The sequence below is a fragment of the Electrophorus electricus genome, chromosome 8, assembly GCF_041902795.1.
Source record: "Electrophorus electricus isolate QZ-2024a chromosome 8, ASM4190279v1, whole genome shotgun sequence".
In the NCBI taxonomy this organism is placed as follows: Eukaryota; Metazoa; Chordata; class Actinopteri; order Gymnotiformes; family Gymnotidae; genus Electrophorus; species Electrophorus electricus.
In genome coordinates this window covers 25,250,234-25,257,204 of record NC_137504.1, presented here as the reverse complement: position 1 = coordinate 25,257,204, position 6,971 = coordinate 25,250,234, and the positions used below count along the sequence as shown (strand labels likewise).

The following is a 6,971-nucleotide window of genomic DNA, read 5'->3' as shown; positions in this document are numbered from 1 at the left end:
CTTATGGTTCAACTTCATTGTTTTCAGTGTTGGAGTCCCAGTTTGCAGCTTCTATGGATCATCCCTGCACGGTGCAGTGTCCTGCACCCACTGTCAATGTCTCTCAGAGCCACTCCTCTGTATGGACCGCAGGACAGGTTCATAGTACGTGCTGTTGTCCTAACTGTTACTATTCCAGCCCCTGTCCTGCAACCCAGTAAAGCCGGTTGCACTGTGCTAATCACCCCCCACCACCGCTCAAAGGCACTCGGGTCTCGTAGTTGGCCGTAGTAGTCATGGCTGGTTGCTGTGTTGCTGTTCAGAGCATTTCTTTGGTCAGAGATGTGTGCTGTAGTGGAGTTTGGCCCTGAAGTGGTTATCTCATACTGCGTGGTATGCTTCCCGCTTCATGGAATTTGCTATTTGTGTTCTGTTAGGTTGGAGCCTGTGGCGTACCAGTGTCCACTGGGAAAGCTGAGGAACAACACAAGCTTTTGTCTGAGATTTGCAGAATAGAACATTTGCTTCTTGTGGAAGAAAAATGGTTATGACAGTTCGAATGTTACTGAATACTGGTGGCTGAATACTGAAATTAATTTCAACAACACTAATGACTAATAAAATGTAGTGATTTAAAAAAAACTGTCAGTAACAATGTTCTGTGGCCTACATTACAAATCATAAATACCTTTTTACCTGTCTAAATTACTTTTTTATTATACTTAGGGATTCTCCTGTGTAATCAACCTGTCTATCTGTCTAGCTGTTTATTTGTTAAAATCATTACAGTGAGGTGTGTGTGTGTGTGTGTGTGTGTGTGTGTGTGTGTGTGTGTGTGTGTGCGCGCGCGCGCGCGCGCGTGCGCTTTATTGCTGTCTTAGCTGAATGACCGGTATATATGTAAAGGTTTCCACACTCTGCTTCCCTCTGGTGGACATACATACACTCCCACGTTTGTAAAATAACAAGAAATTCTACAGCAGCCCATGAAAAAAGTAAACTGACTTTTTGTGTGTGTGTTTTGCTTTGTTTTGTGTTTTGCTTTTTCTAGGGACAAATGTTTCCATCTCTCCATGACACGAAGAAAACGTCTGTGTGTGTGTGTGTGTGTGTGTGTGTGTGTGTGTGTGTGTGTGTGTGTGTGTGTGTGTGTGTGTGTGTGTTCGACCTAGAAGACGTTCATTTGATCAGATTTCTTGTATTAAATTAACCGTAAAGAAGGAAGGTATCGTCTTTATTTCTTTACGACCAGACTCAACAAGGCTGAGAAGGCTTGGCGCGCTCTTATTTTTCATTTTTATATAATCGCTAGGGGGTGCTCTGATTCCGTCCAGCCCACTGACCGAAAGCGGAATGGTAAATTAGGCGATAATAAAAACATTCATGTTCATGAGCTTGTGATTTGTTACCCTTGTTGGTGAACACAGAGCCAATCTTCTGGGCGTTTCTGGGCGCTGTGTAGGTAATTCTTTCTTGCCCGTTTTACGAACAGTACAATGAAACGTCCATTTTGGATCTGATCTATTTTATAGCTATTTTAGCTATTATTTAGCTTGTTATATATTTTATCTATATTTTAATAGCTATTTTATATATTTAAGTAACTTAACGGGAGGCATTAAATATGGTTACATTTTCAGTTAGCAATCAAGTGCTTTTTAAATTTAGTGTGTAATCAAATTCAGCGAAATTTTTATCTTAGTCTGAAAACAGGTGTACGTCCATGTTGCCCTCTTTTGTCGTAGACCGTTTAGCTGTGTATGTGTTTTGGTTACACGAATTCTCCAGCAAACCCACGAGTTGTTGTACGTGCCAGAACAAGTGGTTCTCATCTTCTCCGCAGGCTCCCCGCAGCACTTGTGTGTGGAATGAAGGTGCTGGAAGGTGTGGTTCTCACTGGCGAAATCACGATGATTTTACGTGAGAGCTGGGGTCATACCGTCGTTTTCTGGCGTGTGTATATGGGGTGCCAGTGATTTCTCTCCCCTTGCTGTTTGAGAAGGTTCTAACATGCGCCTGCTTCACCTCACCACGATCCCTACCTGATTGAAAGTAAATAGCTTTTGTAATAGCTTTTGTAATCTGCCTTAGGGTGCTTCATCATTTTTCATATAACACTGTGTATAAAATTACTTATATCTCGTTTACCACGTTTTCTAGCTTTATTATTATTATTATTATTATTATTATTATTATTATTATTATTAGCTGCTTCTGTTATAAGAAGCCTTACTTTCATAAGAATCTAAATAACCTATTTTTTCTTAATTCAGAAAAAGGCATTTTTAAAAAGTAATAACGTCATTTGACATGTAAGTATTTGCAGTAAATATATTGACCACTCGAGGGCACTATGAGATCTTTTGCGATTGTGCTAGTGTGTGAGGTTCCTTTCTGTTTTACTAGCCCAAGAGCCCTTAGCTGTCTGTGGAGTGTAGGGTCTCTGGGGTTAAGAAACAGCAAGAAGGACATCAAAAAGAAAACAAATAAATGTTTGGATGCAAGCCCTGCAAAGCATATCTTTCCCAAAACAAAACAGTCCATTCCTAATAGTGTTTTTATTTCTTTATTCTTTTTGTCTTTATTTTGTTTTCTTCTCTCTGTTTTTGTTGTTTAGTCAGATGTTCTAATTTCACTGAAACCAAATAGGCATTAAGGTTGTGAGTGTTTTTTAAATAAATATGTAGGAAATGTTTTATATATATATAAAATGGCATTGTGTGTAATGTGTTATGTAATCCAAGACTAGGTAAAAGTAGTAAAAGTGATATATTTAATACTGTATTGTAGCATCAGTGTACAAGAAGACAGGCTGTTAATTTAAGCAGGGGAGATAAACGACTCTTGATGCGGGCAATGCAGAGGTAAAGAAAAGACATCCACAACACAGAGACTGTATAACATTCTTTTTAACACTACACTAACTAAAGGGCATGATTTAACAAAAGCAAGTTATAACACAACTACACTATAATAACAACATTTAGAACAATACATTTCTGAACTAATAAAGGTGAGCAGAGAGGCACGCAGCATGCTGCAAATCCTTGCCGTGCTCCTCTCCTCCCACCCATAGGGCCACAGCCCACGTCTGTGTCAGACACCTCCCAGCCCAGAAACCCAGACAGCCTATACAACTTCCTCCAAGCGCACAGGTGCAAGCTGCTCACACCATGACTTCACTGCAGACGAAACCCTTGTTTGCTCACTGTCTTCACCGCAGACGAAACCCTGGCTTGTTCACTTGGCCAGCTCAAGTGTCATATGTGCCAGACCTCAGCAGGTCCAAAATTGACACCCCCAGTGTCCACTGGTGCGATGGCATTTCTGGCTTTGCAAGGTTGCACTTTCATGGGGCTAGTAGCCGGTCCCTATGGACCAAAACAGTCCTTTGATAGTCCACACAGAAGAGCCAGCTATTAACATTTTTATTCACCAAGAACACTAGTGCTGCCAAAAGACTTTTGTCTTTTTCACTTCCAGTTCCACAGCCTCGTTCTTGGCCTGTGGGGACAGAACTGAATCGGTGTTGCATCACCAGGGTCGATGCCGTGCTGCACTGGATCGATTTGTGTATGCTATAATGACACAGAAGCTGCCGCTGTCATGGCCATGTTCCTGGTCCTCTGTAAAGTCTGACCTGCTTTGCTTCTGCAGTTCATGCATTGTGTCACTCAAAGCTCCTCTTGACTTGCTGCTGGTGCCCCCATGCTTTCCGTTGGCCCTGTCGGTGATGTGGACGAGGGAGCTGCTCATGTGGTCTGCCTGAACCGAGAGGCAGAACTCGGGCCCTCCGCTTAGACATCCCACGACCAGAAACCTCTTCCTACCCTCTCATATCGACTCGGCTGCTGGTGATGAGCTCGGGTTGTATGGTCATCACTTCCCTGCCATCCAATGTGCTGTTCGTAGTGTGAAGGAGCACGCCTGGTTGCAGCAGTAACACCGACGAGCCTGTGTCAATGAGGGCACCGACCTGTTACCGGCCTACGCTACTGTCCGCAGCGACGGCCTGGCTTCCTGGCTGTAGTATGGTTGTCTGAGGGTTGTCTGAGGGTTGTCTGAGGGTTGTCTGACGGTTGTCTGAGGGTTGTCTGACGGTTGTCTGAGGGTTGTCTGAGGGTTGTCTGCTGCCCACCCCTCATCCCTCTCTTCCTCAGCAGAAGTCGCTTGTAGGCTGGCTGGAGCTGGGAGTTGCACATGCAGTCCCTGCAGCAAAGCCTTCAGGAGGTGTTCTGATGCTAACTCCTTCTGCACAGCCTTCTCAAACGTTGGGTATGCCTGCCGAGCCTTCACGATCAGTTCCACCACCAACACATTTATACACCCTCCCTGTAGGCTCTGTCTCTCCATCAACACCCACCTGACTGATATCTGCCCAGAACCTCGTAGGAAATCTGTGGCCAACGCAGATAGGTCATCATTTTGCTCCAGTGGCAAAGGCAGCAGAGGGCTTTCCCCTGCGTCGCAGTAATGTGGTTTACCACATGTTGTGTTACTGAAGTGCATGTAAATATAACGGTCAAATTACCGAGGGGTTTTTTGGGGGGGGTTTTTTGGTATTATTATTTTTAAATGATCCATGATCATTAATTAATTGTTCTTTGGTTTGTCCTTTTTCTCTTCAGAGAAAGTTCCAATACTGACCTTTATAGGAGTGTAAGGATCTTTAAATATCTGAGGAATCAGTTTGACTAAGTCAAGATATATTTCTTTATATGTATATTTGTTATATATATATATATATATATATATATATACGTACATATATATATATGTATATATATGTGTGTGTGTGTGTGTGTGTGTGTTTTAGATAATAACTAAACAATTTGTAACAACAATGTAATAAGAAAGTGTAATAATGTTTTAAATATAACATGTCTAATCATGTATTATAATGTAATATCAACGTGCAGTAATTATGTAATAACATGGAATAATGTGTAATAACAAGCGGTAATAATGATGTGTAATAACAATGTCTAATAACTATGTAATAAGAGTGTAATAAAACTGTCATAGCAATGTAATAATTATATAATAGCAAGTAGTAATTATTACTTAACAATAGTAATTGTTATTTATTACACATTTAAATACTATTGCTCAAAGATAGCAAAGAAAAAACAAAAAAGCATAGCTCCTTACAGAATTATTCAAAATATTCCATACTACATAACTGTGTAACCCGAACATAATGCTCTGTGTATTGCACATGCTAAGAAATGCTCTTGGAATTGAGCACATTATTAAACATTTATATCAAGCACAAAAACATCATACTCGTTGTTTTAAATTTGTGCTCATAAATGTTTTAAATTCCTGTTCATAATGTTTTCAATAATTGTAGTTCTTATGCTGATTTCAGTAGGGTATAAGGAACTGCATCCCAATAAGGTGACAGCCAGTCTTACAACAGTAAAATCAATCACCTTGATCACTATGCAATAGGAGTAGGGTAACATAGACAGATGGTTGTTGTTTCAGAGGATACAGTTTTTAAAAAAGTCAAAAATTAATTTGCCAATCGGTAAATGTCCAAGCAACTTATTTAATTTAATTTAGTCTTAGACCCAATAATAAGCTGTCATGTTCTGATGTGACATCATAAAACGCTCTGGCTGAATCTGAGGATTGGCGTGAATGGTTCGCACTTCACTGCTTTAGACTTTAAAAACACAGAACTCGATTTCTGAAAGCACTCCGGTGTCAGTCAAAGCAGAAGCTGCTTGTTTTTAACTGTGCTCTTTTCTAAAAGGTTTTTTTTTTTTAAGCAAAAACTTAATACACATTTGAGGATGGTCATTTTCTTTTTAAAATCTATTTTAATACAATATTATTGAACTACTGAAAACACTATGTTTTTATATGGTCATATATTGTAGCATACAGTTTATAGCTTCTATAGAGATATAACTACTATAGAGTAATTTGTTTGAGCGAATTTAGCATTGCATCATTGTAATCATTTATCTTTTTTTTCTTGACTGTTGACTGTCACAGAAAAGCCACCTCATCAGCAGCCATATGTGCAGTGCACTTCAGTGTCTCTCGCTGGGGTTTTTTGTTATGTCATAGCACTGAGCTTTAGACTTATCATGACTTTCTATCAATGTAATTGAGACAGAATCCAATTAGACTGTCAAATTTTGCAGTCGTAAAAAAAAAAATTAAATTCACCCGCAAAAAAATTGACTATGCAAGAGAAGTCACAGAGATACCAACAGTTCCCTTGGGCATTTATTACCCAGTGCAGAGTCTGGTTTTAATATGGCTGGTGCAGGCCTAGGCGATAGCAGTCCTAACATGACACGGATCAAAATCTGCAGATGTTAATCTCTGGTTACAGAAGAGGAAGGTCAACTGGAGGTAACTGTAACAGAGCACAGAGCACTAGATCATCTGTTACCAAAACCAGATGAAGATAATGCTACACCCTTCTTGGGAAGCAGACAGAAGTCTTTTAAGGTGTTTGAGCGCTCATTTATAATGCAGGCTGTGGATTTAGTTCTCACCCATTGTTGGTATCAGAGAACCCTGGTGTCGCTTAAACAAAAAAAATTAAATTATATAAATCAATATTTAGTGTTAACCCTTTGTTAAGCACTTAGCTCACACACCAGTGTGTTTAGAATACATCATACAGCCATGTGTAATTGCACTGTGAAACATATAAGCAATAAGGGCAAATATAGTGGAGAAGTTATACATTAGATAAAAACTAAAATGAACACTAAATACTCTGGGACAAAAAAATGTGGTGCCATTATGACCAACCACAGGCCTGATGTTAAAGTATCTACTTAAGGTTCTCAGCTGTATCTATACAGCTGTCTAGTAGGGGTTGAAGTTTTCCAGTTCTCTCCTAAAACTTCTTAAATCTCATCACTCAGATTCACAATGCCAAGACCACACTCCTTAACCTGCCAAGCTGCATAGTCTCGTGGATGCTCTGCCTTTTTTCTGCGTGTTTTGGTTGTGATATAATT

General features: G+C 40.0%; 1 long non-coding RNA gene across 2 annotated transcripts; it reads left to right on the top strand.

The window, feature by feature from the left end:
* Positions 1 to 1,162: 1,162 nt before the first annotated feature.
* On the top strand, positions 1,163 to 5,244 carry LOC113587448 (uncharacterized). Of its 2 annotated transcripts, none has more exons than XR_014124744.1 (3): positions 1,163 to 1,441; positions 1,823 to 2,031; positions 2,770 to 5,244. It is a non-coding gene; the product is annotated as an uncharacterized LOC113587448 (long non-coding RNA). The 2 variants fall into 2 exon arrangements; XR_014124745.1 differs by having other exon boundaries at positions 1,823 to 4,254; positions 4,608 to 5,244.
* The last annotated feature ends 1,727 nt before the right edge of the window (positions 5,245 to 6,971 follow it).